Genomic DNA, 19,899 nt, shown 5'->3' with positions numbered 1-19,899 from the left:
ATTAAATGGCTATGGAGATACATGTGGCATGCATGCAACCCTCCAGAGACCTGAGGGGCAGACAGGATCCAAATATGAATGGCTACAGATGGGAATTAGCTTAGGGTAGGGTCCAGAATGTGAACTGGATTGAAGACTGAGGGATCAGAATTCAAGGTGAGGAGGTTTCAGAGTATTTGTAACTGTTCATTACCAGAGGCTTCCTACCTAATGCCTATAGTTATGCCCTTAGGGCCCAGTTGAAACCTCATCACTCTTCCACCTGGTAGTGCTTTAACAGATTTCAATTTACTTCAGCGGAAAATCACTTAAGAAGGACTTTTTATGAAAGGCACTTGAGGGCTATTGGGGTGCTTTTTGAAAGTCAGTGGAAGGCTTCAAAAACCAGAGGGCATTTATCAGGTTGCACTCAGGGCTTATCCCAATTTATGGTGAATCCCATTTATTTGTGTATGTGTTATGAATCCCAATCTGGGCTGTAAGACCTCTTGGGAAGGGGCTATTTGAAGAGCCAGAAACTTATGATTGGTTTGATATGAATAAGCAAGCAATGAATCTTAATTTGGCTTTTTACACTAAATACCCTTTTGCATGTCTTTCCAACTTTATTCTCCTCATTTTTCATCTTAGTTTCATTCTGGTATTCAACCAGATGGATAGATCACAGTGTAGTGGGTTTTTTTTTTTACACTATTCTTGCTAGAAATCTTGAATGTTAATCAATCTTTTTTTTTTCTTTTTGGTGAGGCAGATGGGGTTAATTGTGTGACTTGCCCAGCCACATAACTAGTAAATGTTGAGTGTCTGAGGCCTGATTTGAACCCAGGTCCTCCTGACTCCAAGCCTGGAGCTCTGTTCATTGTGCCACCTAGCTGCCCCAACAAATCAATCATTCTTAAGTAAATTTTAAGTAAATCATTGGAATAGCAAAGAAATGAAGAGAAGATTTTTCACTCAGTACAATTGGGAATTGGTAAAGAAATAGGTAGATCCAAGAAGTAAATACGCAGATAAAAAAGACAGAAGATGAGAAATTCTGGGTCATGATGAATTTTTATTAAAAATTATTGAACTGTATCATTAAGGTAGTGCTTTAAAAATGAGGACATGCTCAGAATCCCATAATTGGTCACTAACAAGGTTCTATATTGATCATTAAAATTCTTCTGCATCTTCAGGAAAATCTCTTCATGTAGATGATAAAGATATGGATGGTCTTCAGACCTCTGCCTGATTTGAAGAAGGAAGCAGGAAACAAAATGACATGATATACAGGATAGCGACAACCTTTTACTATGTAGGTAGAGTCATGCTGTAGTGGCTGTCAGAACTTGGCAGTGGTTTTCAATAATAGGGATGTGTTTGGTGTTGATTGTAGGTTGCTGGGAAGTTGGAAGGAGTCGTAGCAAAATGAGCATGGGCAGGCTTTGTGACTGCTTACCACAGCAAGTCATTAATATGGCTGTTCGGTTCACCAAATAAAACTCCTGTCTGTAAGCTAAAATCTTTATGTCTGATACTCACTTGTTGACACTTGGTGACTTAAAGAAATACAACTATGTGTTTAAAAAAACTTACCAAAGTCATTTGCATTTGTAGTAATTAGTTGTATCCTTACAACATTTTTGATATTGCTTCTTCTTTTGTTTAAACCATTTTGTGATCTGCACAAAATTAAAAAGAAACAATGTGAATTGAAGTACAAGCTTGTGATTTTATTTAGATATAATATGGAATGAAAGATGTAACAGAACATCTATTTCTAAAAAGTGCACATTACTTGCCTGTATGTCGACCAATGAAAACTCAAATGAAAGTCTAAAGCAATCCTTTCGTCCAAGATGCCTACTGCTTTTGAACTGTGCCCAGAGAGTCTGCATCAGAGGTTTGCTGACTTGCCTCCTCTTCTGATGTCCTTCCTCTTCTTTAGAATACTCCAACTTCTCCTTTGCCATCCCATCACTGGCCTCTCTCTCAGTTGCTTGACTCATTTTGAGGGTGTGGTTGTCTTTTCATAGAGAGATCTGTTGGGGGAAAATGAAACAACAAATGAAGACTTGTCACTTTGGGATGTGTGTTCCCATTTTAACATGGGATTTTCCCATTCTAACACACCTAACAAGTCAGGTTCTAGCCTCTACTGGAGGAACTCCCGGTATTGAGAAGCTGCCACCTCTTAAGGCATTCCATTCTACTCAGGGACAACTCCAACCATTAGGAACTTTATCCTGATGCCAAGTGTAAATTTATCTCTGCAGCTCCAACAGGTGCTCCTGCTTGTGCCATCTAGGCCCAGATAGAACAAGTCTAATCCATCCTAGTCCAAGGCAGCCCTTCCCATACTTTGAGGCTACCGTCATGCTCCACCTGAGTCACTTCTTCTCTAGACCAATCAAGCCCAGTTCTTTCAGATGATCCTAATGTGTAACTGATTCAAGGCCTTTCCCAATCCTTGCTGGCCTGCTCTGAACACTCTCCAGTTGCTAAAGTCCTGAAACCCTGGCTTGCCAAACTTAACACAATATTCCAGGTGAGTTCTTATGAGGCAACAGCAATGGGGCACTACTCCTTGAAATTGTCCCCAGAATAGGTAGAATCCTGGTTAATTCAAAGTAGGAAAACAAATTTAGGAATGGAAAACAGGGCAGAAAATATTGACATTCCTGTAGTTTTTCACACTGGAATCGACAGTGGGGCTGAACAGTGGATAGAGTCAGGAAGGCCTGGGTTCAAATTTGACTTGAGGAACTTTCTAGCTGTTTGACCCCTCCTGAAATCATTTAAACTCTATTAGCTTCATTTACTTCATTGGTAAAAACATTGCAAAAACTGCAATTGCTTCCCTGGACCATCATTAGAACGATGAAAGTCATTATTTGTAAAGCATTTTACAAAGCAAAAAGCCCTATCTAAATGTTAGTGATTCCCATTACTATTGGTAAACCATAATAATCTTACCTAAGGGTTATACATATTTGTGGGAGAATAGACTCCCAGTAGGGAAAGGACTAAATGTTTGGACTAAATGTTCTTGCTATAGCATCTGAGTAAATGCCTGTTTCAGAATCTAATGTTCCTTTTGGTTAATTAATAATCTAAAGAGAAACTGCAATTTCCAGACTCTTATAAGCTAACATGCCAGAAAATCACCACCACACCTCAGGGTATCCTAGAATTATGAAGGTGAAGAGCCATCACACATTGGAGCCCAAATCCAGAAGTGTGAATGGGATCTGGAAGAGTGATCCCAAAGACCATATGTTATACTGGAATACATCCCCAACTCCTTCATTATTTTGTTAAATTAAATGGGGGGCCATCTGCAGTTTTCCTGATCTATAACTTGCCCCTGGGCCCAGATGTACATGGAGGAAAAAAGTGGGGCTGGTGATTTTGCATAGCCCTCCCTCACTTAAATCCAATTCACTTGCAAGTCATGATATCAACTTCGTGATGTAATCATCCTCTTCAATATACAAAGGACAGACAATAACAAATTAAATGAAATATTTTTGGAAAAAAATCAAATAGCTGTCAGGAGAATTTGTAACTTTTAGGGGGGAAAGATGGTGAAATTCATCAATGAATTCATAACCATCACCATTTCCCAAGATTTGTACCTGCATTCCATCTCAGCCACCCAGAACAAATGATCACATCATTTCATAATCCTCCCCATGTGAATGCTGACATTCATTTCTTCAGTCATAATCCCTTACCCTTCCATCTCTCCCTACATATTACTCCTGCTAAACCCAGTGTTTTTCTCCCTCACATTCCCTAACCCTATTTTCATCCTCCCTCTCAACCACTCTGTCGCTACTGTTCTGCCCTCTCTTCACAATCTAGACCCTACTATAAGCCAATTCACCTAGACATCATTCTTCCCCCTCATTTTCCTTGCCCTTGATCTTCTTCCATTCACATGGTGGATCTCAGAAATACATCCCTTTCGATTGCCTTTCAGTCCCACTCCTTAGCCTTAGAAGGTTCTTGGATGAAGTCACATCTCCTATCCAACTGCACAGACCCAGGCATCACTGACTCGTGGTCCACACCAGGCACTCATTCTGGCATTATGTTCCCTTGATTGAACTACTTGTCTGCTCCTCTCAATGGCCTAGAGGAATGTTTTGTGAAACCACCTGGGCCCCATATACTGTTTTACCAAAAAAAAAAAATGTCATCCCTGTAGAACTCTATCATCTCCCTCTCTCCAGAAAGCTGAGCTCATCAGAAATTTCACTGATTAGTACCTGCTTTCTTCCACTGTCTAAAGAACACATGCTCGATCTCTCATCCCAGGAAAATACTTCTACTTGTGCCTGTATATGCTCACCTTTTCTCCTCAGGCAGTGCAACTAATACTAGCTTGGTCTACATGCTCCCTCTTAAATTTTGTCTGATTGTATCACAGAAAAGCAAACTGGAATACTATCTGTAGACCCCAGGCATACCACTGCTGTCCACCCAGAAGATATCTGGACCCTGCTGAAAGAGCCTAAGCTGAAATCAGAAACCAGGAGACCCCTTGTGGTATATGTATCATCTCTGCTTTCACAACTCAATCCCTCTGTCAATACACCAGATCAACACACTCACACTTTTTCTCACCTAGGATATCTATTCTTGCATTCTCAAGGTTAATAATGATGCTGAGGGTAGGTACAAGAAGAGGAGGAATTGAACCATTTCAGGATCTTTAGTGCTTACAAAATGCTTGACCTACATCAACCCACTTCAGTCTCAAGACAAACTTAGGAAATAGAAAACACTGTATTATCACCAGTTTACAAGAGTGAAAAACGTGACACTGAGAGGAGAAATGGTATCTCCATAGTGAGAAAGCTAGTGAGTCAGGTCCACTCTTATTTCCAGCAAGAGCAGTTTGGATGACCTCTGGTGTGTTCCCTGGCCTCCCCAAATAACCAATGATTGCTCCCTCCCTACTGGATCTGTGTCTATCTAAAACAAATTACTCTGTCCTCAGTAAATAAGTGAAACACTTACCTAAATAGGAGCAGAAAATTTTTATTTCTGAAGAGCTTCCAATGATGTTCCCGGGATATTCTTGTGCAGAGGGAAAGATCTCTTCCCTTGATATAGACACAGAGAAGAATCTGAGAGGAAACCAAGCTTGATTTCCATTTATATGGAGACCTGGTTGTAGGTCTGTGGAATTCACACCTTAGGACCCTGGTTTTCACTCTGGGGAAAGAGGAGAATGTGTGAACTTCCGGGATTGATTGTGGAACTCCATTATGTGTTTAGGAAGTTGATTTGACCCTTCCCCCAACACAAATTAAATTATTTTATGTTACTTTAATATATGTATTATTTTTGGTACACCTCAATGGAGGCAAAAATCTGAAGCATTTACAAATGCCTTTTGCATTTACCAAAGCATTTATGAGAGGGTCTGGTTTTCATTTCACTGAGACATCTGTTGGGGGGAAATGAAACCACAAATGAAGACTTTTCACTTCAGGATGTGTGTGGTTTCCAATGAGACCATGCTTTCCCATGCAGTCATGAGACAGGAAGATTGGGGAAAGGGCCCAACATTTGACCCAGCAGGAAGAGGAGACTTTGTTGCAAGGTGTCCTATCCTGCCCTGGGCCTTACTGCTGTGTCTTACTTGTTCCCTGGTGGTTGTTTCCCAAAGCTTTTAAGCCCAAATCAGGCTCCTTCAAATGCTGGGTGTACTCTACTTCTACTGAACCTTTTATTTGCTCCCATTTTGAGTTGTGCTTTTTCAAAGCCTTCACCTCTCTGAGTACAGGTCAATGGGTCAGAGGTTGAAAGATGGACAGGATCTTTGAATTCAAGGACTACAACCCTTTCCTTTTGGAGATGAGGAAAGTGAGACCTAGAGAAAGAAAGTATCATACAGGTTAAAGGTAGTAGAGGTGATGGAATGCTTGGGTGCCTATGCTTGGACCCAATTTCTCTCTGGCCTTAGAAACACTATCCCAGATAGTTTCCCTGTAGCCTAAGGACTCTATCTCTGGCAATAACTCATGTGTGGGGCCAGTGAGGCAAACTCTCTCTCTCTGTTACAATAACAAGCTGACCTCTGTAGAATTTCCCTTGCATGAACAGGACTATCTTGTACCAGCAGAATTATCAGGTACTGATGCCCACAGTTACATATACAATCCAGAGGTCAAGCTATAGATGTCAACTCCTGAAACTATCTTGTTACTAACATAACTAACCAAAACTGCACCCCTTAAGAAAGCCCCTCCCCATTTCCAGTAGTGAATGAGGTAGTTGTATGTTATCACCTAATTAGCATACTTGGCACATAATCCACTACTTTTCCTATACAAACTTTAGCATCATTCCTGTTAGGTTGCAAGTTCCCTAAGGAGCTCTGCCCACCATGGCAGAATTCCTTAAGGACCTGTGACCTTTAGAAAGCATAACAACAAATCTTTGCCACCTTGACTTAAAGAATGCTTGAGTCTGTGAATTCATTCCAGATGATGCTGCCTGTACTCCAGTCCTTGAGGGGTCTAAACCTCTCAGACTGCAACTGAAGGAATATCAGAAGGCTAGACTTCTGACTTTCAAAGCAATGCTCCTTCCACTAGACTTTACTGCTGTAATTTCATAGTGACAAATATTTAGGATTTAGAGTCAGGGAAGAGATCTCAATAGTCATCTAATCCAACCTCTACTGGAAAGGAATCCCCATTCTAACACACCTAACGAGTCAGGCTCTAACCTTTGCTGGAGGACTTCCAAGAAGCAAGAACCTACCACCTCTTCAGGCATCATATTCCACTCAAGGATAACCCCAAATGTTAGGAACTTTATCCTGATGCCAAGTGTAAATTTGTCTCTGCAGCTCCATCAGGTGCTCCTGCTTGTGCCGTCTAAGCCCAGATAGAACAAGTCTAATCCATCCCTTACAAGCCAGGCCTTCCCACACTTGGGGGCATCTGTCATACTCCACCCAAGTCTCTTCTCCTCTAGACTAATCAAGCCCAATTCCTTCAGATGATCCTCAAATGTCACTGATTCAAGGCCTTTCCCAATCCTTGTTGGCCTCCTCTGAACACTCTCCAGTTGCCAAAGTCTTGTTGAACTGTGACTTGCAGAACTTACACTATACTTCAGGTGAGGTCTTATGAGGGAACATCGATGGGGCATTATTCCTTGAAGATGTCTCCAAAATTGGCAGAATTCCTGATTACTTGTAGGTGGGAAAAACATTTCTGAAAAGTAAACAGAACAGCAAATATTGACATCCCCGTAGGTTTTGCAGTAGAATCAGCAGTTGGTGAAACAATATGTGCAGTGCTGGTCCTCAAGTCCGAAAGTCCTAAGTTCAGAGGGGACTTTAAATCCTCACTAGCTGTTTGGCCCCAGCTTCAGTTACTACATCAGTAAAAAGATGGTGAGACTTTTTTTAAAGAGTGTAATAAGAACAATTACTTTACTGAGTCATTATGAGGATTTAAAATATTTTTATTTGAATAAGTTAACATATGAAATGCAATTTGCAAACTGTAAATTACCACTTGGTATATTATCACTTGATACTATTATTACTGTTAGTATTCATAATAACTTTAGGAGTAGCATGTCATCATCTTAATCATACAGGATGGACACGCAATCTAACTATGAAGATAGAAATTTCCTTACGTTTTCCCCATACAGTACATTTCTAATGGGAACTGGTGAACTGAGCCACCAGCTGTCATAGGTTCAGTTTTGGACATGTCATCCTCACTAAGATTGGTCCTTCTTCCAGGCACAGGCATCCAATTTGGTAAACAAGGTGCACCTGAATGAGGAGGAAAAGGAGTCAGCAATTAATACTGCTTCTTGAATTCACGTACATGTTTTTAAATTTTTTCAAAATGTATTGTTATATTTTCCATTAATGAATATATTTCTCTCTCCCCCACTTTTGAAAAATAAAAATAAATCCTCTATAACAAATATTAATAGTGAAGCAGAGCACATACACACATTGAACATGTTTAAAAATGTAGCTCAGTGTACTCCTTCAGTCCATTGCCTTTCTGTCTGGAGGGAAGCCACATGTTTCATCACGATCTCTCTGGAATCATTTTTGCTCATTGTTTTCATTAGGATGCCCAAGCCTATTCAAGTTGTCTTCACAGTGTTACTGTAGAAAGTGTTCCAGTTCTGCTCAACTGCAACAGCTCAAAGTCGTCCTAGATTTCCCTGACACCATCTCGTTCATCACATCTTCTAGCACACTAGTATTCCATCATATTCATAAAGCATCATTTGTTCAGGAAATCCCGGAAGGTGGAAAGCGTCTTAGTTTCCAGTTCTTAGACACCACAAAGCAGAGCTCTTATTGAAATTTTTTCCATGTGTCCTTTTCCTTTTCCTTCAGTCTCTGTTTAAAAGCTTAATAGTAGTACTGCTTCACCAAAGGATGACATGTCCCAGTTTAGTGAACTTTGGGGCACTTAACGTTTAAAGTGATTTCCAGACTGTCTGGAGAAATTCACAGCTGCACCAACAGTGGATTAATATGAGCATTTTCTTGCTGCCCCTCCACTGATTATTTTCCTTTTTGAAAACTTTGCCCATCTGTTGGATGTGAAGTGGGACCTGAAAGAGTTGTTTTAATTTGCATGCCTCTGATTCTGTCATTTACAGCATTTTCATAAATTTATTAATGGCTTGGATTTCTTCCTCTGAAAAATGCCTGTTCACATCCTCTTATCATTTGTCAGCTGTATGAATTGTTCTTATTCCTATCAATGTGAATCACATATACCTTAAAATAAGAATTGTGTTAATGAAATGTACTGCAAACATTTTCCCCACTTATTTGCTTTCCCTTTTGATTCAAAACACATTTGTTTTGTTCATAAACATTAATTTAGTAAAAATTGGGAATGCTTCATGAATTTGGATGTCATTTCTGGCTCTAATGAAAAGGAAATTGACAACTTTTATTTTCATGGAGTAGGTTCCAAAAATAAAATCCAGGGGAGGAAAATAGAATCCAGTTCCAAATTACATTGGCTTCTCCAGATATAACCCAGCCTTTCTTCCAATTGTTTTCACATTTCACCCTTTCTGTAATTGAAATGTTTGTCTTTACTTTGTACCACTGACTGGATTATCAGTTCCTTGAGGGTAGACTCCTTGATGAATATTCCTTAGGATAGTAATCATTATTATAATAACTAGCATTTGTGTAGCTGACATAGGTTCCCAAAGAGGGTGATACTGCCCCATGTGGGTGGGAGCATGCTGTAATGATCTAGAGTGGGTGTTAGTAGTCTCAGATACAATTAGAGAGTGTTGAATAAAAATAAGGGAGCCATGGAAGAATAACGAAAGAAAAGAAGAGAAGAAAATTTTGAAAAACCGTTTGTACATATTTCATCTACTGTATAACGGAGCTAAAGTCTTAGTGACCATATTATTTTACAATAAACATGCAAAATGCAAGTTATAACTGATCAGTGGTCAAGTCCTTCCACAGTTTTTAACAAGCAAGTATTGGCAGGACAGCACCAAGTACTTGGGTGCTGCCATGGGCATTGTTTGTGCTTCCACCAAACCACAGGCACGTGACAGACCTCGCTGGGGCTTTTATTCTTTCCAGGAATCTCAGGTAAGATCTGAGAAAGAAGTCTCATTACCTAGAATCCTGACAGAATCCACCTCCCCTCTCTCAGCCAAAGGAGAACTCCTTCTATGCCTTTGGACCGATGGCTCTAGTGATTTCAGGGCCCAGTGCTGAATTCAGTGGATGGCTTCTCCTATTCAATCTGCTCTAAGATAAATTAATAAATGCAGAAACAGGTAAGGAAATAAATAATGATGATACTATCCAACCAGCATCTACATAGCATTTTAAGGTGATTGTTGTTGTCATAGAAAAGGGACATTTCTTCCACCTCAATTGATGCAGCCACAAAAAGTTTAGAATGTAATCATAAGGTGTTTTTATTGTTAGTCCTTCATTCTTGAAGAGGACCAAGGACATCAGGAAGGTGAAGTCTTGACCTGCAAATGAATTGGATTTAAATGAGGCAGAGCCGTGCAAAATCACCAGCCTCACTCTTTCCTCCAGAGTCATTTGGGTTCAGTGACAAGACATAGTTCAGGACAACTAGAGATGGCCCTGAATGCAGTAGGAGACCTTAGCTTTTTTAAGCTAAGGTCCTTCTCAAGTCTCAGATTGTCTGAGGTAACACGCATTCAGTGATTAAGATTAGGTAAGAATTGAGGTGGAAGATGGCCTAGTTTAATCAGAGAGGAGAAGACCCTTGGAGTGTCCTGCCAGAACACAAGCAATTGCTATTTACACTCACTCTAAGCCATGAGGGCCCAAACAATGACCAAGTGAGGATTGGGCTGAGACCTATTATCAGTCAGTCTGTGACAGCCAGGGTGATTTGGGTTTACAGGCAAGTCAAGCAGCTCCATTTGAAGTCCAATGGGCTTTATCAAACCTGGTTTCCTAGAGCCATATTTCAAGAAATCGTAAATGAAACTACATGAGGCAAAAGAGTTAATTGTCTCAGTTTTTTTTTTTAAATGATAGACTAGGGGCAGCTAGGTTGCACAGTGGATATAGAGCACTGATCCTGAAATCAGAAGGACCTGAGTTCAAATCTGGCCTCAGACCAAACACTTGACACTTACTAGCTGTGTGACCCTGGGCAAGTCACTTAACCCCAACTGCCTAAAAAATTAAAAAAATAAAAATAAAAAATGATAGAATAGAGAGACAGAGCCAAGATGGTGGAGCAGTACAGGGACTCACCTGAACTCTCTCCCAAACTCTTCTAAATACCTGTAAATAATGACTCTAAACAAATTCTAGAGCAGCAGGACCCATAAAATGGTGAAATGAAACAATTTTGCAGCCCAAGACAACTTATAAGGTCAGCAGGAAAGGCCTGTCCCACCTGGATGAGAGCAGAATACATTCCAGCACAGACCATGCCATCACAGCCATGGCCACAGCAAACCAGGAGCAGCTCTTGGGAGTCACTGAATCAGCATCAGCAGCAACTGCTTTGGGAGCTTTCAGCCCACAAACAGTAAGCGGGTCGAACAACTGGTAAGAAGGAGATTCCAGGGGTCTCTTTGCTATCACTAATGGAGGACTCTGTTACTTTGCCCATACTCAGATCTGGGTCACAGTCCTGGGTGGCAGTCCTAGGACCAGGAGGATCACTAGCACACCAGAGCTTGTGGCCACAGTGGAAAGGGTACCCTCCTCACAGTTCCAGGGCAGAAAAGACTGCTTCTGGTTACTCACAGATCAGAGCACAGGCCAGAAGAGTAGTAAACACACCTCTCCTTAGACCATACCATCTTGGAAAAACTGAAAACTTACAGGTCCTGAAGACAATTACACAAAACCCATGAAGCTTGGGACAGTGCACCCTCTACCCTGGAAGTAGAGCCCCACTTTAACAAAGAGTTAAAAATCAAGTAGTAGACTGGCGAAATGAGCAAACACCAGCCATAGAAAGTTACTATATGATGAGAAGGAAGAGCAAAACACAAACTCAGAAGAAGTTAATTAAGTCAAAGCTCCTATATCCAAAACCTCCAAGAAAAATATGAATTGGTCTCAGGTCATGGAAGAACTCAAAAAGGATTTTGAAACCAAGTAAGAGAGGTAGAGGAAAATTGGAAAGAGAAATGAGAAAGATGCAAAAAAATCATGAAGAAAATGAGTCAATAACTTGGTAAAAGAGACACAAAAAAATACTAAAGAAAGCAACACCTTAAAAAACAGACTAGGCCAAATGGTAAAAAAGGTACAAAAAACCAATGAGGAAAAGAATTCACTAAAGAAAAAATAACTCCTTTAAAAAGTAGAATTGGCCAAATGGAAAAAGAGGCACAAAAGCTCACTGAAGAAAATAATTCCTTAAAAATTATAATTGAGTAAATGGAAGCTACCAATTGTATGAGAAATCAAGAAGCAATAAAACAAAACCAAAAAGAATGGAAAAAATAGGAGACAATGTGAAATATCTCATTTGAAAAACAACTGACCTGGAAAATAGAGCCAGAAGAGATAATTTAGAAATTATTGTACTATCTAAAAGGCATCATCAAAAAAAAAAAACAGAGTATACATCATCTTTCAAGAAATTATTGAGGAAAACTGCCCTGATATTCTACAACCAGACAGTAAAATAGAAATGGAAAGAACCCACCAATCACCTCCTGAAAGAGATCCCAAAATGAAAACTCCCAGGAATATTATAGCCAAATTCCAGAGCTTCCAGGTTAAGGAGAAAATATTGCAAGCAGCCAGAAAGAAACAATTCAAGTACTGTGGAGCCATAGTGAGGATAACACAAGACTTAGCAGTTTCTATATTAAAGGATCAGAGGGCTTGGAATATGATATTCTGGAGGGCAAAAGAGCTAGGATTACCACCAAGAATCATCTAACCAGCAAAACTGAGTATTTCAGGGAGCAGGGAATGGACATTCAGTGAAATAGAGGACTTCCAAGCATTCTTGGTGAAAAGACGAAAGGGGAATAGCAAATTTGACTTTCAAATACAAGACTCAAGAGAAGCCTAAACAGGTAAACAGGAAAGGAAGAATCATAAGGGACTTAATAAAGTTAAACTGGTTATATTCCTACTTGGGAAGATGATACTTGTAACTCATAAGAACTTTCTTATTATTAAGGGCAGATAGAAGGAGTATATATAGACAGAGAACACAGGAATGACTTGACTATGAAGGGATGATACCTAAAAAAATAAAATTAAGGGGAGAGAGAGAGAGGAATGTATTGGGAGAAATGGAAAGGTAAAGGTAGAATGGAGTAAATTATCTTACATAAAAGAGGCAAGAAAATGCTTTTTTCAGTGGAGGGGAAGAGAAGGTAGATGAGAAGGAATGAATGAACCTTATTCTCATCAGAATTGGCTCAAAGAAGGAATAACATACATACTCAATTGGGTATAGAAATCTATCTTACCCTACAGGAAAGTAGGAAGGGAAAGGGATAAGAAAAGGGGTGAGGTCATAGAAGGGAGAGCAAATTGGGGGAGGCAGTAGTCAGAAGCAATACAATTTTGAGGAGGGACAGGGTGAAAGGAGAAAAAAAATAGAATACACAGGGCAGGGAAATAGGATGGAGGGAAATACAGTTAGCAATAGTAATTGTGAAAAAAATTTTGAAGCAAGTTTCTCTGATAAAGGTCTCATTTCTCAAACATATGGACAACTGAGTCAAATTTATAAAAATAAGAGCCATTCTCCAATTGATAAATGATCAAAAGATATGAACAATTTTCAGATGAAGCAACCAAAGCTATCCATATAGCCATATAAAAAATGCTCTAACTCACTATTGATTGGAGAAATGCAAATTAAAACAATTCTGAGGTACAACCTCATACCTATTAGATTGGCTAAGAGAACAGAAAAGGAAAATGACAAATGGAGGAGGGGGTGTGGGAGAAAAAATGGGACATTAATGCACTGTTCGTGGAGTTGTGAACTGATTCAACCATTCTATAGAGCAATTTGGAACTATAATCAAAGGGCTGTAAAACCATGTAAGCATGGTTTTGACCTTTGACCTAGTAATACCACTACTAGGGCTGTATCCCCAAAGGGATAAAAAAGGAAAAGGACCTATATGTACAAAAAAATTTCTAGCAGCTCTTTTCTGGGGGCAAAGAATTGGAAATTAAGAGATTGCCCACCAATTGGGGAATGGCTGAGCAAACTGTGGTATGTAGTTGTGATGGAATCCTATTGTGCTATAAGACGTGATGATCATGATGCTCTCAGAAAAATCTGGAAAGATTTAACTGAGCTGATGTAAAGTGAAATGTACTGTGTACAAAGTAACAGCAATATTGTAAGATGACCAGCTGTGAATCACTTAGCTGTTTTCAGCAATACAATGATCCAAGACAACACTGAAAGACTTATGATGAAGAATGCTATCTATCCCTAGGGAAGGAACTTATGGTGTTGGGATACAGATTGAAGCATACATTTTTTACTTTATTTTTCTTGAGGGTTTTTTTTTTTACCTTCTCAATGTGGGAGGGAGGAAGGGAGAGAATTTGGAACTCAAAGTTTTAAAAAACAAATGTTAAAATTGTTTTTATATGTAACTGGGGAAATAAAATATTAAATATTTTTTAAATGATAGAATAAATAATTAGGGAAGAAAAAAATCTAGCTCCGAAACCCAAAGATACCTTGTAAATTATAAGTGATCAAAATTTATATTCATTTGGATAGAGCATGCATATGTAAGGATATGACTCCCCATATGCACAGAAGAAAAGCAGGAAGAGGAAGATGAGGAGGAGGAGCAGGAGGAGGAGGAGGAGGAGGAGGAGGAGGAAGAGGAAACAGCAGCATTGCCCAACTGGAACTGGCCTTTTGGGTTCCCAGGGGGGCAGCTACTACTCCTCACAGATTGTTGTTCATCCTTTGTTTTCAAAGAGGACCAGTGACTAAGTTTTCAACTAAACTATAAAGGTTTATATCTTGATCTCATTTTGAGATGTGAAGGGTTCTCTGTTTGAATCCAAAAGGGAGCAACATAATTAGGCCAGCAAACTACTTAGCCCCACCTCTGAAGTCTTTAAATTGCTAGTCCTAGGATGAATTTCAGATATTGAGAGTGGTAGAGACAGCAAGCTGGAAGACTGTGGAGGAGACCCCAGCAGGGGTTGGAAGAGGGAATTTTTCCCTTCTCTGCCCTCTATCCTACCTCCCACCATCCACCAGATAGCTTGGAAGGGGAACTACTCAACCAGTAGGAGATATGACATCCAACAGGGAACAGAGACACTCCAGAGAACACAGATAAAAGAGAAGCTCTCACTGTAGGGAGGAAGCAGCTTTGAGGAATAAGATCCTGGTAGCAGTTAAGAGAGCTGGTCATAGGGAGTAGAAGCTCCTGGGGATGCAGCTGAGTAAATCACCTGGAGAGATGCCACACAAAAGGGGAGTTATGTTCAGACCCTACGAAGAGAGAAAGGACTTCCAGGCCCTGCAGTTCCAGGAGGTGTGACTTACCTCCATCACTTTTGTTAGCTACTTGTTTACCTCACTATGATTAAATGTATGTCTTGACCCACTTTTCCTGTGAATGTTGTGTGTATTTGTGGGAAAGCAAGCCCCAGGATCATGGGAGGAATGTCTTGTAGCTACTCTTTATGCTTTGACGTGCAAGTTAATTCCTTCTTCAAGAGCTAATTGTGCCAGTTGGCTGATTATTAAGGGGAGCACATTGGTGGGGGTTCATGAGCTATACAAATTCAGAGTGTTTCCCCCTGGAAGATGAGGTTGCAGCCACACAATCTTTGTGTGTGAATGCAAGTTACCGGCATATGCCAGAGAGAGTGTTGCAATGACCTAACACGTAATTCTGAGTATTGTTTTCTGTCTCAACATATTTCATTCTCCTCAGGTTTAGCTCAGTGAAAGAAACATGTACTATCATATGAAATCAAAAATTAAAGTAATTTCCATTTAAATTAACAAGGATTTACTCAGTACCTACTATATTTTAGGCACTAGGGGCACAAAACCACAAGTAAAATAGCCTTGGCCATGCAGGACTTCACATTCTCTTGGGTTAGGGCAGAAGGAAGAGATGTGTAACAAAACCTACACAGATAATTTAATGTGCATTCATGTGAAGAGAGGACATGAAAAGGGCTAATTCCATGGGGGGACTGGGGCATGACCTGAGCTGAGATTGGAAGGAAGTGGGTTTGTTTTTAAGTTGTTGTTCTGAACTTGGGATTGTATTGATATAAGAAAATCTCAGAGGAGGAGGCTCCCCATCCTACTGTAGGTCAATACTTTCTCTGCAACTTAAAGTCTTAAGAGTATTGCCCAGAACTCTGAGAGGCAGTGACCTGCCCAAAGCTACATGGCTGGGATTGGTCAGAGGCAAAGCTTGAATGCAGGTCTTCCTGACCTCGGACTCTGGGAAACAGATCTAATGGTGGGTGGTATTGCTGGATCAAAGTGTATGCACAGTTTTGTCACTCTTTGGGCCTCATTCTAGATCGCTCTTCAAAATGGCTGGATCAGTTAACAGCTCCACCAACAGTATATTAGTGCCCCAATCTTTCCACATCCCTTCCAACATTTGTCATTTTCCTCTTCTAACATTTTAGCCAATCCAATAGGTGTGAGATGATATTTCAAAGTTGTTTTAATTTGCCTTTCTCTAATCAATAATGATTTAGAGTACTTTTCATATTAATCTGTCTGTTCATATCCTTTGGCCATTTATCAATTGGGAATGACTTATATTCTTATAAAGTTGACAAAGTTCTCTATATATTTGAGAAACTGTCTATAAAATTTTTCCCCAATTAATTTTATTTTTCCAATAAATATCTATTTTCTTTCTGTCCATCTATTCCTTTCCTACATTCTAAAGTTTAAAAATATCTCTTTTAACAATTATCAAAAGTTAACCCAAAGTCCTACTTTGTCCATACACACACACATACACCCATACACACACATATGTATATATGATATAATATAAATATGATATATTTATGACATCTATGACATATATATGATGAATATGATATAATATAAATTAATCTGAGTCTGCACCTTGAGTCCATGACACCTGTCAGGAGGCATTTCACAGATTTCATCACAACTCCTCTAAAATCATGGTTGGTCATGATTTTTCAGGGCTCTTCTAAAAATATAGTTGTTTATCAGTCGTGTTCTCTCTTTCACACTGGTAATATGTGATACTAGAAAACCTCAGTGTTGTTCAGTTTTGTCCAATAATTTATGAGACCATTTGGTTTTGGTTTTGGGGGGGGGAGTTTGGAAAAGATACTGGAGTGGTTTACCATTTCCCTCTCAAGCTCATTTTGTAGAAGACAAAACTGAGACAAACAGGGTTAAGTAACTTGCCCAGGATCACACAGCTAGTAAGTGTCTGCATTCAGATCAGGCATCAGAATAGTACTTTGTGTCTGCCTGTGACATGTATTCATGGGGTGGCTGGCATGTTGGAACATAGTGAGCCATGATCTGACTTGTGTCTTGGAATTATCCAGATGGCCACTGTCAAGAGAGAGGGTTGCACGAGAAAGACTACAAAGCAGGTGGGCCGATTAGGAGGCTTCCACAATAGTGGGAGTGAGGAGTGAAGAGTCAGGAGTGAAGAGTGATGGTCACATGGGTGGAGAGAAAAGTGAGGTGCTGTTAATGTAAAAAGCTCAGAACTTGGCATCTGATTAGATAAGGAAGAAGAACAAAAGGAAAGAGTTAAGGATGCCCTTGAGTTGTGAACACTGGCCACTTAGCAATCCCCTCAAGCGAAACAGAGATCTGAATAATGGGCTGCATGGGGGAGGGGCATATATGACGAGTTCCACCTTAGACTTGACCATCTATCAGAAGGTGACGGTCCCATGTTGTCCCCTAGCAGGCAGTTGGTATGACGTTGGAGATCAGGAGAAATATTAAGGCTGGACATTTAAATTTAGGATCATTCCGTGGACTTAGCTGAACCATATGGGATCTGATGGAATTACTGAAAGAATGCAAAGAGGACATAAGGATCCCTGACTTAATCTTTGGGGTTGTTACCCACATTTCAGCAAATAGAAATGCAAGATTATTCGGCATAAGAGAAAGAGGAGTGGGCTGACTCTTGGCAGCAGAACCAGGAATACAAAGGAAAGGATTAAGAAAACAAGCACCTACTATGTGCCAGGCACTGTGTTAATCGCTTTTAAAAGATTACCTCATTTGATCCTTACACTAAGTCTGAGGGATAGGTGCTATTATTATTGCTATTTTATGACTGAGGAAATTGAGGCACACAGAAGTTAAGTAATTTGCTCAGGGTTATACAACTGGTATTAGGCTAGATTTGAACTCAGGTCTTCCTGACTCCAGGCCTATCCACTATATCAGGTCCCTAGAAGTCTCACAAAAACTGAGGGAGGAAAGAGTGTATGGGAGACAGGGGTGACCACAAGAGTAAGAAGTTGGATATAGTTTGAAGAGAATGAGGATTCATCAGGGGTGACCAGTTTATAAGAGTTACCAGTTCATCGGTCACCATGGAAAGAACAAGTTTAGTTGAGTGCTGGGTCAGATGACAAGGAGCTGAAAACATGAGTGGGTGAGGACAAAGTACAGGACACAAGCAGAGGTGACTCACCAGATTTAACAGGGGAGGGGAAAGAGATGAAGGCTGAGAGGTTCTTGGGGACTCAGTTTCCTCATATGCAAAATGAGACTTCAGATGCTGCCTTGGATGCTAAATACCTGGATGATCCTGGACAAGTCACCTAAGCCTTGTGGGTGCCATTTCCTCCTCTGTAAAACAAAGAAGCTGGATTAGCTGATATCTAGATCTCAGATTCTTGAGTTCTTATCTATCGTACCATAGAGACAGTAATATAATCATCAAAATAGCCTAGTGTTTCCTGATTTTCAGGAAGAAGGAGGGGGGAATGGAATGATCTGTTCAGTTGTGATGTGCAGGTGAGGCCATCAGGGTGGAAGCCCATTCTTCCAGGTGCCAAAGGGCCTGCAGGTTCATCTCCTCTACATGTGAGTAGCTATGAGGTGAAAATGGAGCCCAGGAGGGACATTCAAAAAAGCCTGGGCCCCTTGGGTCCTCTTAGTTCCATCGGTTCTTTGGACCTGAAGGCACAAACCCTTTGGGTTTATTGAAAAATGCCCTCAATTTGCTATATAGTTTTAGTCCCTAAATTAAGAAATGAAGGCTGTGATCTAGGGAAGGGATGGGAGCACACAGAAGGGAAATGGGAGAGTTACCCAGTCATCAACACACCAGGAAGCCCAAAATGACTACAGAAAATCCTCTTTCATCATCCCACAAAATGGAGTTTTCAGATAGCTTGCCTTGACCCCCGGCTAAAGTCAATCACCGCAAGAGCCCTTATGGATGTAAATGGAGGAAGGACAACAACAGAAGAGAAAGAGAAGGCTGGGATTCTTATAATCTAGCCACTGCTGGGATTCTGTGGGAAGGAAAGAAGGAAGGAAGGAAGGAAGGAAAGAAAGAAAGAAAGAAAGAAAGAAAGAAAGAAAGAAAGAAAGAAAGAAAGAAAGAAAGAAAGAAAGAAAGAAAGAAAGAAAGAAAGAAGAAAGAAGAAAGAAAGAAAAGAAAGAAAAGAAAGAGAGAGAGAGAGAAAGAAAGAAAGAAAGAAAGAAAGAAAGAGAGAGAGAGAGAGAGAAAAAAAGAAGAGAAAGAGAAGTGCCCCAACTGTCTCTTAACGCCTCGAGCCCAGCTGTCCAGCATGAGCAAAGACGGAGCTGGAAAGAACAGCTGAGCCAAGTCAGAGGAAGTCGGGGTCTGAAATCGTTGGAGGAGCGTCTTTGAAGGCATCACGGAGGGCAGGAGGTACCAAATACCTGCGGGGAAAGGGTCGGCGATGATCCTCAAAAAGTTAGCGCAGGATATCGGCAGCTCTGTGCTGACTTTGTCACGATCATGGAGTTAGCAGTCCTGAAATAGTTGTCTTTTATCCAGGACGTAGCCTGAGTTTTCACTCCCTCCCTCCCTCCCTCCCTCCCTCCCTCCCTCCCTCCCTCCCTCCCTCTCTCTCTCTCTCTCTCTCTCTCTCTCTCTCTCTCTCTCTCTCTCTCTCTCTCCCTCCCTCGTTCTCTCTGTCTCTGTCCTATCTCTCTGTCTCCTCTCTCATTCTCTCCCTGCCTCTGTCTCTGTATCTGTCTCCTGTCTTTGTCTCTCTCCGTCTGTCTTTCTCTCTGCCTCTCCTCTTCTTTCTCATTCTGTCTCCGTCTGTTTCCCCATCTCTGTCTCTCTCTCCATCTGTCTCTCCCTCTCTCCCTGTGTCTGTCTCCTCTTCTTTCTCAATCTCTCCCTTTCCCCTCTCTCATTCTC

General features: G+C 40.5%; 1 long non-coding RNA gene across 4 annotated transcripts; it reads right to left on the bottom strand.

The window, feature by feature from the left end:
* Positions 1-1,856: 1,856 nt before the first annotated feature.
* LOC110201618 (uncharacterized) lies at positions 1,857-19,540 on the bottom strand. 4 transcript variants are annotated; one of them, XR_002322537.2, is made up of 7 exons: positions 19,410-19,540; positions 18,187-18,344; positions 7,657-7,798; positions 7,114-7,223; positions 5,769-5,869; positions 5,011-5,208; positions 1,857-2,024 (listed from the first exon to the last, which is right to left on the bottom strand). It is a non-coding gene; the product is annotated as an uncharacterized LOC110201618 (long non-coding RNA). The 4 variants fall into 4 exon arrangements; XR_002322534.2 differs by lacking the exon at positions 19,410-19,540 and adding an exon at positions 18,826-19,090 and having other exon boundaries at positions 5,723-5,869; XR_002322533.2 differs by lacking the exon at positions 19,410-19,540 and adding an exon at positions 18,826-19,089.
* Between the last annotated feature and the right edge of the window lie 359 nt (positions 19,541-19,899).

Source organism: Phascolarctos cinereus, unplaced genomic scaffold, assembly GCF_003287225.1.
Source record: "Phascolarctos cinereus isolate Bilbo 61053 unplaced genomic scaffold, phaCin_HiC Scaffold_1;HRSCAF=81, whole genome shotgun sequence".
Lineage (NCBI taxonomy): Eukaryota > Metazoa > Chordata > Mammalia > Diprotodontia > Phascolarctidae > Phascolarctos > Phascolarctos cinereus.
Note: the sequence above shows the minus strand (reverse complement) of the source record. Positions and strands in the feature narration are given on the sequence as shown.